The following is a 20,946-nucleotide window of genomic DNA, read 5'->3' on the forward strand; positions in this document are numbered from 1 at the left end:
ATCCTTACACTCATTTGCATCAGATTGCCTACTAATGCTTAGTTACATGTCTTAGACTCAGCTTCCCCCCTTAGCAACCACTACACGGTGGCCATGTTGGTTTTGGTCTGCTGGTCCCTGCATTGACATTCCATGTATTGCATAAAACCTACATATGTAGGTTTAAAACCTTCGTTTTTATGTTTTAAACAGCACAGCCCGTTTGCGCGAGGCTGTGCTGGGTTTAAACATCGGCAATAACGAAAAAAATTATATTTTTAATATATTTGCATCAGGTTACTTTGCCAATGGCCACATATTTGGCCATTGGCATGCTGCCTGACACATATGCACCCTTTATTTGGAGCTGACATGGCTCCATTGCAGCTTTTGCAGAAACGTACTCAGTTGTCAACTGAATACATTTCTGCAGCTAAAACGGCTCTTACACGGGCTGTTCTGGGCTTCCTGGATCACTAATCATCCTCATTTGCATGCTATTCAGCTGCAAGTGAGGTGATTAGCTTATCCACGCCCACTCCGTGTAAGAGCCGTTTTAGCTTGTCTCTTACACGGACTTTGGGCTGTTCCTGGATCGCGAAGGCTGCATGGAGTCTTACACTACTCTTAGACTCAGTGCAAGCCTTCGTGAATCCGGCCAAGTATGTCTAGTACACAGACGTCATCATTACCCATCCACTGGCTTGAAGGAAGTAGTACCATGCAATCACCGCTACTGTCCACCACTATAAAGACCTCATCATTACCCCTCTGCTTGGTTACATGATTTGTGAAGGTGATATTAGGAGAAGCAGAAGGATTAGCTTAATGCTAACAAATCATAACAGGCACTTTTTGCAGATGACTACTGCAACTTCCCTAGAGAGGAAACTGCGATTTGGGGTAGTTTGTGGGAAGCGCAGGGTGACCAGTAGGAGTGAATGACACTGTGAGGCCACTTGGAGAAAAGAGTGATGACAAGGGCAATGGATGGTCAGATTAAGTAGGACAGGGAGTGAGTTAGAAAACTTGGATGCAATGGTTTGAAAGGTGGAAGCAGGATTTGATGGTAGCTAGGCGGTGATGGTTAAAAGGAAGGATGAGGGTCCAGGTGGAAGAAGAGGATGTGAAAAACTACAGTCACATGATAATAGAAGGAAGGAAATGCAGTATCAGAAGTGGTGTTACAGAAACATCTTTTGCATGGAGATTGAAGGAACATAAAATGAAGAGTGGGGTGGAGTTAATAAAGTACCTAAAAGTGGAGGGGGTTTAAGAAGGATAACATAGCAGTGATCTTTACCTCCTTTTATGAGAAGTAATTTGTGTGTATATGGTATGTATGAACCGAGCAGAAACTTCACTGTGTGGAGGGTGTGAAGTTCACACCTTGAAATATGTCATGCACCTAATTCAGTAACAAAAATCAAACTTTAAAATACATACTAAAAAATAATTAAATAGTGGGTAGTCCACAGTTAAGTTTAAAATGGAATATCCTATGGAGGGAGCAGAGAGCTAGAGTAGTAAAGAACAGAATAGTACAGGAGGGAGGGAAAGAACAACAGAGTTTGCCTGAGTCTCAAATGTATATAGTAACAGGAAATTCAGAAAAGATAATAAGAACAGAAGGAGAGGATGCAGTGGAATGAGTGAGGTGAAAAAAGAGGTGGGTAAATCTCATTGCATGGAGATGTGTGCAAGGTGTAACAAGAAATAATGGATAATATGCAGAGAAATAAGAGTAGTATATGGAAATACAGGGGTGAGGAAAGTCTATGCAGAAACCCAGCTCTGTGCATGTGTGTAGGCACAATGGAGGAGAGAGATGCAGAGTAGGAAAAGAAAGGAATAGGATTAGGGATGCATGGAAGAAAACAGAGAGGTAATGTAAAAGGTAGAATGAAGTTAGGGAAAGATGTCAGAGGAAAGGAGTGGCAGAGATTGTCTGTCGCAGAGAGCAGGGTAAGATTTTATGTGAAAGAGGGAGGGAGAGAAAGGGAAGTGGGTGCTAGGTGAATTGGGGAAAAGAGATCTGGCACATTTATAGCTAGAGAAGAGGAAGAAAATGAGGCATAGGAAAAAATAGGAAAGGGGTGTACAGACTGATGGAGAGACAGACATACTGAGCATATTTGACAATTATTTAGTTGATTAAAGGTGGTAGGACCAGTTCAGGGTCAGCAGATGAGAACAGAACATAAATGAAGGTGATGTAGGACCACCAGAAGATTGAGAAGAGATGTCCTCCTACAGTATGCCAAATGGTAATATGACTAATAAATAACAGTGGTCTGTATATGTGGTGCATCTATAAATGGTGTTAAATATGGTGGAAATCAGGTAAGAAGCGTAGTAAGAGACTGGAAAATATTGTAGTCTGGGGTGGGCTACTTAAAAAGTGGATGGTTAAGAGATGAAAGTTTGGAGTGGTTGCTGACGGCAGGATGGGTGAAGTCCAGACCTGTGAAAAACTGCAAGGGAGAAAAAAAAAACATTTTTGGTGGAGGAGGTAGTAAATATTGAAACTGAAATGCTGAAGATACTAGTAGAAGGTGACAGAGGTAGATGGTCCAGATAGAACGTGAGGAGCATATGCGGGGACAAGGTTGAGAAAGATATAATGATAAGTGAAGAATCATAGAAAGTATGCACATGGAAGTGCAAATTCTGTCAGGTGATTTGGAGCTACACTTCACGTGTAGACAGGACAGGGTACTTAATGAAGGAGACCACAACAATTTTTGTTATCTATGAAGGTTTTCTTCATAATGTACTGACTAGAGCTGTAGTTGCAAAATGATGTTATGTGTTCAGAATTCTATGTGAAAGTGTTCTTTAAAAATGATCAAATAAAAAATACATTGCTAATACACCATCACTGTAGGCTGACAGTTGTCATCGACTATCCTATTGTATGCTGAGTATGTCAACTGAATTGTAATAACAGTGTTTGTCTATAAAATATATAGCTAAACAGAACTTCTGTACTATCCTGACAATCTTTTAAGACAATCTAATTGTCCAGATGAATCACTCATTTGTACAGGTTTACTTAGCCTAAGTGGATGAATCAGCATAAGCCAAGACCTGTGCTGATAGTGGATGAAGAGTGTACTATACTGTACTAGTGCACATCAGGCATGGATGCACACTTGAGAAAGGAGATGAAACAATATGTGTAAAGACAGGATCACATTAGAGTGATAGGGATTATCTGATAGTATTTGTGTGTCTGGAACTGCACTGCATGATGCGGATTAGCAAGCTTGATGTGCAATGGACTGAAAGAGGTGGAGAATTATCAAGAACACTGTATGTAAAGAAATGTTGGCAAGCATGAAGGATTTCCTGCAGGTCTATAAGAAGGAGAAAGTGCTGACTGAATAGATAATGTTAAGTTCAGCTTCATTAAGCACCAGTGATTCTTTGGGCACATTACAGTGTATCTTTCCTGTTTGAGACAAGATGCACATTGCTTTCTTTATGAAATAATCATTCAAAAAACACTGTAAAAAGGCTGCTCCTACCAGACCCAAGCTAAAGGTGTGTGCTGCTTTTGTAGACTCTTGTCTTCTTCACCTTTTTGCTTCATACTGTCTGGCCATCCCAGTACCCCAGCCTTCCTCTCAGGCATAACCTAGACAAATGCTCTCCCTCCATGGATGGGCATGCCATTCATCTCTGCCAGCACCTTAGATGCCTGTTCTGCTATTTGAACCCAGATTGGCTGGGCTATAGCTATGGCATTTATCCCTCTATACCATTGCACTGGTCTTTTGCAAATTATTGTTATGCTGCTATGATTCTGCTCTCCACAGACTGCTGTCCTCCATTTCAGTCTGACTATAACACTGACACTGAGAGCATTAAATTGACTAGCCTTTCATTTGTCAAGAAAAGCATTTTATTTTTATTGCTGCATTGCATTACTGCCTTTGTTTTATCCTAACTGCCTATTCAGAGCAGCTTCCTATGAGTATTTCATGTGTGCTGCTTTTCATCTGTTTTGGTAGCCATTTGTTACAAGTCCTAGTAAAAATAAATTGCATTTTTTCATATTACCATGTATACCTTTTTTGCAACCATCTGTAACCTTATGACAAAATGACCATAAACTACCAAATTCTGTTTATTAATTAAACAATGAAAACAATTCCTTTTCTTGTTCCATAAAAATAACACATAAATGCAGCATCATTCACCTAGCTAAACAATTAAAACTTGCAGTCAATAAAGCAATTAAAATTCGATCAGTCACAAATATGGAAACTCATCAAAGATTTGATATACCCAGCAATATCCCTTAAACTGTGTTACATTTTCAAAGAAATCATAACTTATTTGTGTAATAAGTACCATTTAGTAGCACAGTATTACTTTTCTGACTCAAATAATTGTTCTAATAATGTAACTGGTCATAAAATGGGATTACTATCATGTTTTTCCATAAAATGGGTAGATGCAGAACTACTGTCTTTTTGTGTGTAATACATAATATTAGGCCCTGCCGCCTGTGTTTAAAACCCCTGCTAGTATAAGCTGCATATACTAGGCTAGAGAGATTTCTTGAAGCATAGACAGCATACTCAGTTAAGCAAATATATAGATTGTGATCTGCTTTGTGCTTGCCATTTATAGCACCAAATTCCTTAATTATGCAAACAAATTTGCAACAAGCACCATGGGGTAGATATTGAGGGATAGCAACCCCTGTAATGATCTAAGGTGTTAGACATGTCTTTTTTATCAAATTGTGGAATGTTAGCTTTGTATATGAGGTTGTAATGTGCAATTTTAGAACTTAGCAGGAGGTTTACAGTATTCCTTTCCTTACCTGTATATGAAAGCTTATCCTGGGTCTATGAAATGCACAAACCTAATATATTTCACCCCACAGCATTGAGTTTTCTAATTATGGCTTGGTTTAAAATGTAGTTGGTGATCTACCTTAATTCTACATAAGTTCAGAAAGGAAAAAGGGTAAGCAAGGACCTGGCAAACATATATCAGCAATATACTTACCTATCCCTTTGTTTAAGTTTAAACATTTTTTCTATTAAAAATGTATCATTGACTTTGGAGATGAAATGTTCCCATAATGCAGTACAAACATACTTTTAAAACTCTCAATTTTAATTTCCCACTTGATATTGTTAGCAGTTTGCTATTCCTCCAGGGTGAATTATGAACAGAATGATACCAACTTCTGCTTTATTGTTTTATATAATTCAAGAAAGAACACTGAGTATATTCTGTGAGCTTTGTACATCTGGTGATGATACAAATGAAATTTATAAAATGACAGAATTGTTTGTTCCTTCTCAGTGGCTGCTATTTTGACCTATAAGTAAAAAAAAAAATTGAGCAACAGGCACCACTAACATTAAATGCAATTCTTTGTGTGCCAGTAAAGGCTTAGTTAAAATATTAATTACAAGTCACTGGCACTGCCAGATTTTTGATTAGTATGACGGTATCAAGAACACAGGTTCTCCAAAGTGTACAATAAATAGTTATTATCTATGTGTAACTGGACAGCTATAAAATTCATTCCACTTACTCAAATTGATATGTAATTAACAGGTGTAAAAATCTAACCTGATGCTATTGATTAATAAATTAATAAGTGACAGTCAAGTACTATAGCCTCATGATTTGCACCACTAACCATTAATAAATAAGTGAGTGATGAATGGCCCTAAGAGCATAAGACAACTGCAAAACTGTGTTATAATCACTGGCTTCCCAGAACGTCAGTCACCTCACTTTCAACACAGTGTTTTCAGTGCTACCCTACCACAGTAAATGAAATTTTAAATAGAACATTTTGCATACACAGACAAACATATAAAGTTTCATAGGATGGGTTAGTGATACCTAACTAGTGGCAGTACTCTTTTTCTACCTGTTAGATTAAACTACCACACCAATGATTCAGTTACTGTTCATTCTTAAAATAAATCAACCATAATATATTTGCTTGACAAACACAGCTTAAGCAGTGAGAATTAAGACATGCAGACAAAGGTGGAGCTGTGGTGATAATGGACAGGTTCTTTTATCTTGAACAGATGCAACAGTTGTTGAATGATGTAACAACCTATGTCAGTGTGATGAAATATCAAATCAGAGCTCTTATTGATAGAGTTCATGTACTTTTGTATGATCTAATAATGACTGGTCATATTGATTCCAGCTTACATGATTATCATGTGGTTGAGCATCCAGTAGTTCCAATTTTGTATGGACTTCAGAAGGTCCATAAGGACCAGAATTGACCACCTATGAGACCTATTTTGTCAAGTAAAGTGTGGGCAACTGAGCTCCTTTTGATTTATAGTGAAAAGACTTTAAGACCTAGTTTGGACACTGTTTTGAAAGATGCAAAAATTTACTAGAAGATTTGTATGAATGGACAAGGACAACTTGTGACAATAATGATTTTTTTGTTTGTTACTTTAGACATAGCATCTCTATTTATGGTCATCCCCAATGAGTTTGATGTAGAAAGTATTCAGACTTTCGTCAGCATGAAAACAGATTTTAGTGCTAATAAGGTTGAGCTGATTTGTACCCTAGTAGAGCTCGTATTAGAGAATAATGCTCTTATATTTGAGGAAAAATACTATAGTCAGAAAAAGGGTGTAGCTATTGACACTGCATGCACCAATATGTATGCAAATTTAGTTTTGACACTATGGGAACATTTGAAAGTATTTACAAACAACATCTTTTTTTAAGTCAATATATTTCTATAGACGCTTTATGGATGATATTGTTATCATCTGGGGTGACATGGGAGAGCGTCTTGTAGACTTTGTGTAGTTCTTACACAGTGCTACTACATTCCTTAAATTCGGTTATCAGTCATCAGCTAAGTATATTGATTTTCTTGACACTACAGTCAAGAGAAATGAACTGAAACAAACTGATACTAGTTTATATAGAAAAGATTGTAAGAAGAATACACTCTTGCATAAGTCTAGCATGCATCCAGGGCATATTAAAAAGAATATCCTCAAGAGTAAGTTTCTGAGGCTCATGAGGTTACATAGTATCGATGCTAAGATGAATCAAGCCTTTTCTAATTTGAGGGAGGATTTTATTAAGAGGGGTATAGAGCAGTTGATATAGATACCCCTATTAAAGAGGTGATGACCAGTAGGGATATGAAGGGAAAACATTATTTTTCACATAGAAGCAATAATATTCTTGTTGGGGGCAATGAAACCCCTTTGATTAACACCAGAAATAGACATTTGTACCTATTATAATGATATCAACTTGGTATGTGAAGTGATGAGAAAGTAATGGACAATCTTTTTAGTGGACCCTGAGATTAGTAAGGTAATTGATACTAACCCAAGATTTAGTTTTCAGAATAATCTATCCCTCAGAAGGCAACTGTACTATAAAAATGTGAATAGAATTCATAGACAAGACCCTGAACTTAGTGGCACTTTTATGTGTAGAACATGTAGAGCATGTAATATTATTTTTACGTGCACATCTTGTTATCATGAACCAGCAGGTTTCAAGTTAGAGTCTGATTTTTTTACAAATTGTAGGAGTACAGATTTGATTTATATGACATGCTGTGGTGCATGCAGTGCCTTTTACACTAGAATGGGTAACCACAGCCTAAGACAGAGAATACTTGAACATGCAAATGATGTTTGCAGGGGGAAAGATGCCAGTGCTTTGGCAAGGCATGTGAAAGAGAAGGGCAGGATCATTGCTTTAGGTTTTTTGTTTTAAAATTAATCAATAAGAACAATAGAGATGGGGATTTAAGAAACAGAATGGAGTCTGAGGAGCAAAAGTGGATTCTTTTGCTTAAATTTGATATAGAACCTGGGCTTAATGGGAAACAAACATTGAAACAATTTCTAAAGAGCCACCCACTTAGACATTAATTGGGCATTGCTTTTATGGAGGTTTGGTTCCTGTTATAAATGGGATGAAGCAGTTAGCAATGATTTCAGGAAATTATGTCATCCCTCCTTTTACTGACCGGTGTTTCTTAGTATTGTAAACATGTGTTTTTCATTCTGTTTTATGGTCTGAAGAAGGAAGTTGTTTCCAAAAGTGCTAATCTGTTTGTTATATTAAAGATGTGCTACCTTTGAGCTGTGGTAGTATTTAGAGCCTTATTTGTTTCTTTTATAAAGTTTTGTGTGACTCTTGCTTTTATCTGGTTGCCAGTTCTTCTTTTGGTTAAAAATAGTTATGTCTGATGTAGTATCCCTCTTATTATTGGTCTCTGTACCCACTAACAGGATAATGTACAGGCCCCGGGATAATTTGGAACAGCTGCAGTTTTAAAACAATCCAGTATACCAAGGGACCACCTCTCTTAGCTCCCTAATGTTTTTTTTTTGTTATCTACCCCTTCTGTTTGTGCATCTGGACTGTACATGCCAGGTTTGTTTACAATAAATACATTTTCCCCAAGATTTTGGAGTATGTTGGATCAGTGACTTTCTGAGTTACCTGTGAAGCCTTATGTGATGGTTTAGACTGACCTACCCCACAATTCCCTTACAGTCATGGGTAGTGTTAGGCAAGCTGCTTTGTATAGCTTTGTCATGCTTGCTAAGCAGATTTCACACAGGTTATCTATCTCTTCAGCTGAGGTACCTTTCAGTGCTACCAGTCAACTAGATTTCTGTATCCTCAGTCAAAGTACTGAGTGCTTGCTGCCTTGTGATATGGTCTCTCAAAAATTTAAAAGTAGCAATCTGTTCACCCATTTCTTAAAGTAATTATATGGGATCTGTATTGAGACCATATGACTGATGTTATGGATTGTTAAAAACAACAGAAATACCAAAAACTGTATTTTTGCAGGGAGGCAAGCCCGGTTGCACCCAGAAACTACCTGCTAACCATATACACCAACTCCAACATTGAACTACATTGGAGGAAATGGCAAGTTCCCCAAGCCCCATTATACTACAATCTCAGCACAAACAGTTCAGCATTCTATTACATCAATCATATGGTCTCAATATACACGTGGTTTGATTTTTTGGAAAGTCGATGAAACAATATGGATCCCTTATTTCTGTAATGAAACTAATGACATTGTCTTCTGATTATTTCCTATAAGCTTTGGATATGATCTTGAAACATTCAAATTAACCTTTAAATAGTCTATAAACTCATCATCAGGCATTTTATTGAAAGTATGTTTAGCTTTGTCTGAAAACAGATAGAGCATTTCATTTTATTTATTTATTTATTTATTTATTTTTTCGGTCAGGGTGCAAGCTGTCTCAGTAGTTTATTCAGTTAAGCAAATGGCTAAACAAAAACACTCATCCATCTACTTACTTAACTGAATAAATTACTTGAAACTTCAACAAGGCATAGTTATTCCTCCCACAGGGAGGGTATCAGAGAAACAGAGTTTCCTAGATCTGCTCGCGAAAGTGATTTTATCTGGACTGATCTGTTTCTTGTTAGTCCTGTCACCCTCTGTGTCACAGGTAGGATGCCAAACGTCACTTGAGCCCTTTGGATTACCTTTGTTTTCATTTACAGTAGTGGGAAGATTGTGTATTACTGCAAGATTTTAATATCATTTATACATTATACTGCACTTCTGTCTCCATAAGTGGAATTATTTATAAAAGCTATCTATTTGTATTCAGACCTTGTGAACTATTGCTAGATTTGAGCCTCATGTAGTCATTTATTACAACATTTTTCCATAAACAGTGTCACTGGTAAACATCCGCATGGTTTGGTGCCTTAGTCTATGATGGTATTGCAATAGTGGCAGTATTGTGAATTTTGCTACAGAACGTGCGCTTCAGTACTTTTGCAGCTGTTTATATTCCAGTTTTGCTGCTAGAGTCATATATTCTGCTTATCATTTACCTGCTTAAAGTTGCTTTCCAGTGCCTTTCTGTTTACTTTTCTGTTTTTCCCATGTTCTTTGTGTCTGCCACAGCCCCCACTAAGACAGTAAGCCAAGGTTTTTAAAATTCTAACCAAAGGACTAGAATTCTAATATTGGCTTTATTTGATTGGACTTATGTCTAGGAAATCTGCTTCTTGCAGCTTGAAAATTTTCCTCAATATTCCAGCCCCTTTCATGTTGTGGCTTTAAAAGGTTATGTCTCTGGCTTCCATCCTTGAAGGTAGTCTGACTTCCAAAGTCCCTCTCTCCCCTCATTCTTTGCTATTGTCTGTTGTGTAAGCTATTTAAATATGTTCCCATCCACTGTTTTCCATACATCCATAATGCTAAGTGTCCACCCAGATTACTGGTATTGCTCTTTTTATTTATAAGACTACTCTTAGAACTGAAACCTGTAACTTAGTGTGGCTAAGACAAATCTGTTGCACAGAGACAAGCTTAGAGCAGCTAGTTTGTGCATTAAACAGCATTACTATCACATCTTAGCACAATATAATCTATTCTAATACCAAACCCCAGAGACCACCCAAGAAGACCTCTATATAACCCAGTCCAGAACCTATACCTACACTAGTACACTCAAATACAGATATGGACAACATGGATATGCAATTTCTAAATGTTTCCATAGCCAGCTTGGTATATATGGATATACTGAGGTAATGTTGCAATTTTCTCATGTTCACAGACAACCAATTAATCTTTAAAGAAAAAAACACAGTATGTGAGAGATGCACATAAATAATTTCACTGGAGGTAAAAGTCATGCATGCATAAAAGGTTGTCAAGAACACACACACACTACATCCACCAAATATAGTGTCTACTATACACAAATACCAACTTCTGCTGAGGCATTAAAACAATCTTCCCAAATGTCCTCTTAAGCCTACAAACAGCAACATTTGTCCTCAACAAACTCTAAAACACTCACCAAAAGCAACACCAAACACCACACATATGCTTAAACCCACTGGAGCCCAAAGAACAAAGCCCATAAGGCATGCAAACACATTCTGCAGGACTCTTGTCATAGGGACTCCATTGCATGAAACATGGATGCCACACTCACCAGACTGCACAAGGAGAAGATAACGGTTAGCAGCTTACCTGGAGTCTGGAGCTAGGATCTGTCAAGTTCCATATAGACTCAAGTCACTACACCACAGGTACCAGTGGGATTCTGTCACGGTCCATATGGGTGTTAATGACCTGAGACATAGCAACCTTGACTATACGAAGAGAGACATTATTAATTTCTCTGTATATGTGTCTCAGGCAGGCATGTGCCTTGTATCGAACAGCATTCTACCTTTACCAAGAATTATGTCACAGCATGAACAAAAGATGATTGACTTCAATAATTGGCTTAGTTTTAGGTGTCATGTCAGGGAGATACAATATTTGTCAGCATGATAGGACATGGCTAAAAAAACCCATTGCTTTGCAAAGGATGGTCTTCACCTATACTAGCTAGGTTTCTGAATATTGGCAAAAACTTTATTCACCTCTATTAAAACCTTTTATAGACAATGCCAAATTGACAACCCTGCCAACATAGTAAATAAAACCCAAAGAAACCTAAATGTGTTACTTGTCAATGCTAGGAGCTTAAACAAGAAGCTCCACACCTTACAAGCTCTCCTTACACTGGAGAATATAGACATTTGTGCCATTGCCAAGACATAGTTTATATTTGCAGAAAGTCCTCCAGCAGTGTAAGGTTTCAGTGCCTAGCACACATTTAGACTATTAGCTGCACAGATAGGGACAAGAGGTGGAAGAGTCCTGATTTATATTAGCAACAAGCATAACTCTTTGTTGGTTAAACAGGATGATGCCCTAGAGTTTATTACCATAGATAAAGTCTCATACCATTTACTGTCAAGCTCTAGATCATTCTCTGTGACCCAAGAATCCCATAGCTCATACCTAGACCTATTGGAGACAATCACCATAAATAACTAAATACCCTATTCATGGGAGATAACTACCCCAGTATAGATTGGGAGACAAACACTGTTTGAAATTCACAGGCACAACAATTCCTTTACTTTATTAACACAAATACCCTTGACCAGATAGTGGGCACATCCACCAGGGGTTCAAACATACTGGGCCTGGTACTCAACAATATGGCAAAGCACTGCGCAACACACAGTGCCATGTTCTCACTGGTGAGGTCAGACCACAAAGCTGCCTACTTTGAAATAAAAATCAGCTGGGTAGCTCCAGCAAACTCTATAAAAGTTAGGATCTATTCCAGAGGAAACTACATCCTACTAAGCAATAATTTGTCAAAATTCATTACCTATCCTAATGCCTTATTCACAGCAACCTTTGTAGAATTGTTCACAAAACTCTGTACAACCATGTAAATGGCTGTATAGTGGCTGCTGTATCTAATAGAAGTAAGCACAAAACAAACTGGAATCCTAATCTTAATAGGGTATGCAACAAAAGGAAAAAGGTCATGGCTAAAATCAGGAAGACCAGCTTCCATAATGATAAAAACTCTCTAATTAGACTAAACAGGAAGCTAAGAAGGCTAATTCAATCAAACAATGCCAATTATGAGGTCAAGATAGCCTCATAGGCTAAAGACAACCACAAGGCCTTCTACACATATGTATGTAATCTCAAACGCAGCACATAACAGTGTACTGGACTGGTTCTCAATGGTGCCACCTTCGCTGAGCAGAGTGAAATCATGAATCTGCTGGCTGACAAATTCAGCTCACACTTCAACCACCCACTCCCCCCGCCTCTCCCCATGAACTACCTACTAGTATAGTCCCCTCAATTATTACCAGGGAACAGGTCCTGGTGGCCCTCTCTAAAGCCAAAAACACAGCCTAGGTGGGTACAGAAAATATCCCAGGATGCCTCCTAAATAGCTTGAAACATAACCTATCAGGACCACTTGAGTCACTTTTCAACTATAGCCTCAAAACAGGCTTTGAACCATGAGAATGGAGGACTGCAATCATTATCCCGCTTCACAACAGTGGACCATCAACCAACCTCAGAAACAACAGACCCATTAGCCTGACTAATCTAATATACAAAGCCATGCAATGAATTATCATGGAAATAATAAACAAAGACTTAGGCAACCTTGAGACTATGGGGCCAACTCAGTTTGGCTTTGTCATTGGAAAGTCATGCTTGCTAAAACAGATGGACTTCTTTGGGAAAGTCTCCAAGGCAATGGATGAGGGGGAAAATAGTGTGTACTATGTACCTGGATCTGGCTAAGGTGTTCAGTACCATATCCCACTCAAGTATAGTTGACAAACTCACCAAAATGGACAGAAACCCCTACATAACTCACTGATTTTCAGCTGGCTCACTAACAGGACCCAGGAAGTCAGGATTGCTGAGACCACCTCCACAATGAGACTGGTCAACAGAGGGCTACAGGTTGGGACTGGTCCTATTTGGCAACTACTTCTTGGAGGTAAAGTCTAATGTCAAGGGCCTTTGGCTGACCAAGTTTGCAGATGAATGCGGATTTGGAGCTCTTATAGATTCCCCATGATACAAATATATTACAAGAGGATCTAACACAGACAAATAACTGGTGCCAAAGTCATGAACTAAAACTCAATGCCAAGAAGTGCATTATATTGCCTTTTGGGAAAATGGCCACCCAGACTAATTGCTCCATTAATAAAGCATCTCTAAGAGTTGATCCAGAAGTCAGGGATCCGGGAACACATGTAGACAGTAATCTGGACTTTGGCAAACATTTGGTCAAGGTAGTATGAAAATCATTCTACGCTGTTGAACTTATGAAAAAGGGCATGGCATCCATGTCCAAAGAAGTCATACTGCCATTTTATTTAGCCCTTATCAGATCCATAGTTGAGTATAATGCCTTATTTGGCATGTACCTAACCAGACATATGCAACAGATGGAATGCCCACAAAGATTCCTTATCAGGAGAATCCAGGGTATAAACACATTGTCCAATATGGATTTGCTTAAAGCACTATCTCTATACACAGTCTCCTACAGGTTACTGAAAGGCGATCTATGCCTGGCATGAAAGTTATCTTTGGATCCATCACTGATGAACCTTTTGCAGATCCACAAAATGAACAGTATCAGAACCACTAGATCCAAGGATTTAAATTTTTCTTGGGACATAAATAGGATATGTTGACAAGACAGATATGTGTCTCAGAGGATCCTCATGCAATGGAACAGACTCCCCATCCATCCCTAACCCAATTTAAGTATAACCTTTACAAATAGATGGGAAATTGAGAAATTCACCCTCAGTCTTGCCCTTGTGTGTCTGATAGGCAGACAGTAACTATGTCAAAACTAACATACCTCCCTCCCCCACATAACCTTTAGAAACTTCTTAACTAACATACAACCTCCTAATAAATGCCCATGATACATAGGGACACAATTGGGTTGGGCTGGATTGGGTTGGGTTGAGCAGCTAGGCTTATAAAGGCTCTGATGGTTGTTAGGCTAGTATATACCTATGAACCTATGAACAGCAAATAAAACGTAGTAGAGAGACTCATCACGCAGTGCCTACTCCTTATCTGGAACCAACTTCCTTTCCAAATTTAGTAGTGTGATACACAGTTTTCCTTCACAAAGTGAGCTTGACAACTGGATAGGTATTCATAAATTCACCCATGGCATGCCTGGTCTGGCCCTGGCTGCTTGAAAATGTAGGTAAGGCCTAAAATGTGGGCACTGGCAAGGTGTAAATGGTCGATTACCCTAGTTGCCTTGTATTTCCTATGATCGTATAATAAGAAAAGAAACAAGAAAAATTAGATAAAGAAGAGGAAGCAAAATGATACTGAAGAATTCTGATGAGTTGTGATTTCTAGGACAAGGACTAGAAAATGAGACAACCTTGTGTGCTTTTGTAGCCGAAGAGACAATGCCTTCTACTTCAAGACAGGCTGACCTTGAGGAAACTGCAGAATAAGCTGACCTTAAGGTAAGTTGGTTACATTTTAAAAAAGCACAGTGGGAAGATGAAGCTTTGGACAGAGCAAGAGAAAATATACTTAGGTTTGTAGGGGGAAAAAGCTAAACAAGTTATTCCTACGTCTTATGCATAGTTTGAGTAAACGTGGTTTATTACACAGAGTAAGTAATGCTAGAGGAGAAGCAGTATGCCAACTGTTAGTGCCCAGTCGTCTCAGCAATCTAGTGATAATGTTAAACATCCATTAGGGTAGAATAATAAAGCACAGATCCTAGCAAGATTTTACTAACCCATAGTAATGGCAGAACTCGAGAACTTCTGTGCTGAATGCCCTGAGTGCCAGAAGACAGACCATCATCCAGACTTTCAAAAATCCTTTGATTTCAGTGTCCTAGGCATGCCATCTGAATGCACTGGAATGGACATTGTAGGGGTGCTGGTAAAATCCAACAATGAATTCCAATATATTTTGGAATATGCAACTAAATACCCCGAAGCTATCACACCAGTGTAATGCTAATGCTAAATATACAATCAAGGAACCAGTCTTATTATCTTCCAGAGTAGAGATACTAAGGGAAGTACTCACTAATCAAGGTAATCCCTTTATGTGTTGAATAATGCATGGATTGTACCATTGGTTTAACATCAAACAACTAAAACCCTCACTGTCCCATTCCCAGAAAGTAGGATTGGTGGAGCATTTCATCTGAATACTAAAGCTTATGCTAGACAAAGTGATTGAGAAAGATGGTAAAAATTCAAACCAGTTAATGTTGTATCTCCTCTTTTATATTAGAGGAATGACATGACTCTTGAACAAGTTCAGTCCTTTTGGGTTATGATATGGCAGGCACCCTCATGGACTACTGGCTATTGTCAGAGAAACTTGTAATAAATAGAGAACTCAGTTTAAGATTGCTATAGAACACTATATATATGCTTATGAGGCAGACTAAAAGTGGTGATGTCCACAGTACAGGAATGCATGGAACCAGCTCAAGGAACATATCAAGGGGTGTATAATGCAACTGCAAAGAGCAGGGAATCTACAACTGGAGACCAGATGCTGGGGTTGGTCCCTTCAGCAGAAACATGTTCTCGGCTAAATGTCAGGGTCCCATTTGAAATAATACATAAAATAAATTAAGTAATCTACTGAGTTTAATCGACAGTTAAGAGAAAACCAGAACAAATATACCCTATTAACATTCACAAACCATAGAAGGAAGTACAAACTTTTATAATTAGTTTAGCAGCAGAAATTAGTGAATATGGTAAAGAAAGAAAACTGACCTTTATGTTTGCACTTCAAAATAATGACTTGCTATTCTAGCCACTGAAATACAAAACTGAAAAAAATTTAGGGGAGTGTTGGCATAATGGTTAAGGTGTTAACCTCACATATAAAAGGTACAGGGTTTGATTCTCACCTGGGATGCATGACTAGACTTGAAAAGACCCATGTGGTCATTAGCCTAACACTAACCTATGAACCTATAACATAGATAGATCATCTTTGGTTAGGTTAATGAGTAGTATGTCTAGGATTTCCTCACCAAAGATGATACCTTTGCTTTCCATGTTGTTGGGCAGATCCATAATTGGAAGAAGCATCATGCTAGGCAAAGTTGCATGATGAGAAGGTGTGAGCAGGATGTGTGTGATTCAGGAAACACACTAACATGATGAGGCTGGCTGAAGACAAAGTACAGCCAAGATGTATACTAATGTCCATATAATGAGCTGTGCTTTATGCTAATGAAGTGAAAAAAAACATGGCAGCACAACTTAAAAATGTATAAATGATGTGCAATTATGTTGTGCATGCAGTAGCAATGAACATGACCACATTTTCACATTCAGAGAGATGAAATCAAAAATATGTTAGGGGTTGTCACAGCAAATGCAAAACTGTATCTGCAAGAGGCTGCTTTAGCAGCTGCCAACAGTGTGTGATGTCACCCTCGAGATGTCGGGTCATCCATCCACCCTTAGCTTTTCATGCCCTTCTTAACACAAACATAATGAGCAGCTATCAAATGAACAGGAACACCATGCAAAAAACAGTAGACATGTGTTGGCTCCATCTGCAACCCCATGGAAGTCATGGGGCACCTATTCCTGTGGATACTAAGGTATGTGTGGCTTTACCTATATTGGCTATTGGGACCTTTTAGTCATTTATGAGAGACACAATTGGGGTATCTCAGGCATCTGCCTCAAGAATACTCCATCAGTTCCTAGATGCCATGCTTTATTATGTGGGGAGAATATGTGGTTCCCATATACCTCAGATGAGAGAACCAATACCGATACTATTCTGCAGCCTATTTCCATGAGGTACTGGGAGCCATAAACTGTACCCATATAGGCATAAAATCCTAGTTGTTGAACTGGGAAAGAGTTGCATGAATTGCAAAGGGTCTTACTCCATCAACTGCCAGTTGGTCTGTACCATACAAGGTTTCATTTACAATGTGTGTGCAGGCCACATAGGCCATTCCACAGTGCACACATATGACTTTTACCAATGGTTTGTGAAGATTTTTCCACAGGAAAATCTAATGGGTGATGCTGGTTATGCCCTCAAATCTTATCTCATGACCCCAAACAGAAGCCCACTTAACAAAACAGAACAAGGTTGCAACCATGCCTATTCACAAACCAGAAACATCACAAAGTATGTATTTGGACTGCTAAAGTCAAGTTTCCACTGCCTGCAGACATCTAGAAGACTGCTGCAATATGATCCTGTCATGTGTACAAAATATCTGATGCTTTGTGCCATTTTGCTCAATATAATATTAAAGCAGATAGAACAGGGTGGCAGTAGCCGGGTACAACTCCACATGTATTGGTATATGGGGTTTACCACAATTCACTGAAAACAGTATTACTATCCACTGGTCAGCTGTCAGATGGTAGTATGTCATGGGTCTGTGTAAGCAGATTGACTGTGCCCGTAGTCTGAGGAAGGGGTGTAGTGGTCACACTCTCTGTGTCAATCATATGCTCTGCGTACTCAGACTGTGTTTGCTCATCTGACCTGATAGTCATCATCATCATAATCAGAGGCTGTAGATCTTATCACATCAGATGGTGGTAGTTCCACACTACTGGTGCCACACAGTGGTTCACCTGGGAATAAACAATTTCAAAACATAGGCAGTGTAAGCATGGCCAAGCACCATAAGTACACACACAAATGATATCAGTACAACTATTAACAAAGACAACTAAATGTAACCACGCCCATACCTTGTGCAGATGGTTGGTGCACAAGGATGGCAGATTTACCTGTACAAAATATTCAAGACAGGCATTATAAACAGTAAAGTGACTAATAGCTGCAAATGGGGGGCATAGTAAAGGTATGATTATCTACCTGGAGCATCAACTGTAGAATTCCTTTGGGGTATATCAGTCTTCATCACATCATTCAGCACAGCACTATAGAACTTTGGGGAGGTGGTTCAGCCTTTGAATGAGGCCAAAAATACCTCTGTCTCTGTGATTGATTGTACAACACCTATAGGCCTTTACTCCCATGAAAAGGCTTTCACTCAGTTGGTGGCATTGCTTATAATGTCATTAGCTCTCTGTAGAGCCATGTCATAGCTGTGGACCTAGTCCCTAACAGCATTTACATCATTAACAACCTGTTACTAGATGTAGTCACAAAGTGCTTGCCAGTGGAGTGCAATGTGATGAGCCATCTACATGGAGAGGGGGAGGATATAGTATCACCTCATTCTTAGCAAACTGAGGCTTTAGGCTGGCCTTGCCCTTAGCTGCTTGTGTTTTATGTATATCCCTTTTATATGGAAACACTGAAATTAACAGCTATGGCTCTACACAGGTATTACTCATCAGAACATTATGAACATGCTACTAATAGGCACATAAGTCAAGACTTCCTAGAGCCTTACAGCAGCATAACTTGTATCCACAAAAAAATAACACAAAAATCTTAGCCATTTCCATTTGTCCTAATCCCTTGCACCCTCAAAATAACAGGTGCATGAGTGCAAGTTATCAGGTGCATAACCTCACAAGCATAATAGTTCAAATACACACACACATGCACAATACAAACCATTGCACTATTATACTGTATACACATATTTGAAGGCAACCAACAGTACACTGGCACATAGCAACCTATGTTCACAAAAAATAACTTTACTGTGCTGACATGATACTATGGCTGGCACATATGGGGGAACAATGTAACCCTGCATATAGCTTACAATAATTCATTTGCACTGACTGAAAACCTTAAACAATCCTTTGTATGTCCTTCAAGTACACTGCAAACATGAATGCTAACATTGACCAAATAAGCAGGTATACACATGCCTTAAAGTTGTCACATTCCTGTATGGTAGGAGCAAAACTTTTTTCAATACATATTCATCTTCCATAGCACAATGATAATCCTTACTCTACTTCATGCTGACATCATATAGGTTTACCCCCTTTGACCATAATTGTATGCTAATTAGTTCATAGATTCATAGACATAGTTTCCAGCTTATTACTGTTTCTGAATTTCACAGGTGGCATGTGAGCAAACGAGGTAAACATTGTGATGAGTTCTGCACAAGACTGCACACATGCCTGAGCACCTGTGGTGAGTTCTACACACACACACACACACACACACACACACACACACACACACACACACAAAGCCCATATAGCGGTAAGTGTAAATCTTCCAAGTGTACCCCATTAGGAGTAATCTGTCACAAATCAGGTCTTGAAGAGCCATGTTCCTAAATTTACTTAATGAAAGGATCTGTCACATATTCATATGGTACAAATGCATTTTAGTAATAACCATAAAAAGAGTACTGAATGCTGTTCATACAGCAAAATAATATAGCCGAGATGTATAGTGTCGCATTTTCGTTAGTCTGTGAGAGTCCAAACAGTAGGTGCTGGTAGTGTGTTATTAGTTATCCACATATTGGCCATTAGTTCCACAAGTACGTGAGGTGATGTGGGTGTTATACTCTCCAAAGATGGATGTTCACAGCAATGATCACAATATCTATACCAATCAGAATTTGGCACTGATGTCGAGCATATATTCTCAATGGCAAACAAAGGAATGCAGCTCTGCCATGTGACACACCTGAAAATACAACTTGTAAGCAGAATTGTACACTTCTTGCATGTTATTAGAATGTCAGTCTACCCTTTGTTTCACATTCTACTCTCTTCATAATTTATTTATTTATTTATTATTTATTTTACATTTATTAACCGGGTTTGTCTGACTGAGCTAAGAGTCTTTTTTCAGCTGAGGCTTGGGGAGAAAAGCTCCAACATATTGTATAATATTCATTATAAATTAGCATTAAACAGCAATGTTACGGGATTATTACAAGGCATTATGTAGCAATACAATGTTATACAGTGTCAATAATCAGGATTATAGCAAAGCTCTTTCAAGATGTATAAAAAGAAATATGTCATTAAGATGAATATAGTTTTTGGGTAAGTGGTTACAAAAACTCAGTTTTATCATGATGTAGTTGCATGAAGGCAAGACAATTACAATAGAATGTTTCTCTGAGGCGATTTGCTTAATAGGTTTTAGAAGACAGTAGAAAGAGTAGTCAAGGAAGATTAGAGAGAGCTAGTGAGAAAAGTGAGTTAAGGGCAGAAAGTAGATTAAGGTATGAGAAGTAGGGGATGTTTAAGTTCTCTCCTATACTCCCATTAGCAAACTGTAATCAAGTCAAAAAAGCAATACATGCGAAAACCACATGTCTAAAAAGGGACTGTGAAAAAATCTTATTTCTATAGCCCTAAATTGCATGATGGATGGCACTGAGCAGCACTGCTTGTCATCGTTGAACAGATAGTAATGTTAGTTCATCCCATGGCAAAAATGAAGAAAATTCCTATGCATGTGCAAAGACATTGCCATCAGATGTGCTCATGTCCATCTGAGCTTAGCATCACACAAGTCAGTAAACAAATTAGAGATTAAAAACAACATAAAAGTTATGTAAGAAGATTATGTTCTCTGTGACATTTCCACCGCTCAATGTA

Source organism: Protopterus annectens, chromosome 2.part2, assembly GCF_019279795.1.
Source record: "Protopterus annectens isolate FY-2018-M chromosome 2.part2, PAN1.0, whole genome shotgun sequence".
NCBI lineage: Eukaryota > Metazoa > Chordata > Ceratodontiformes > Protopteridae > Protopterus > Protopterus annectens.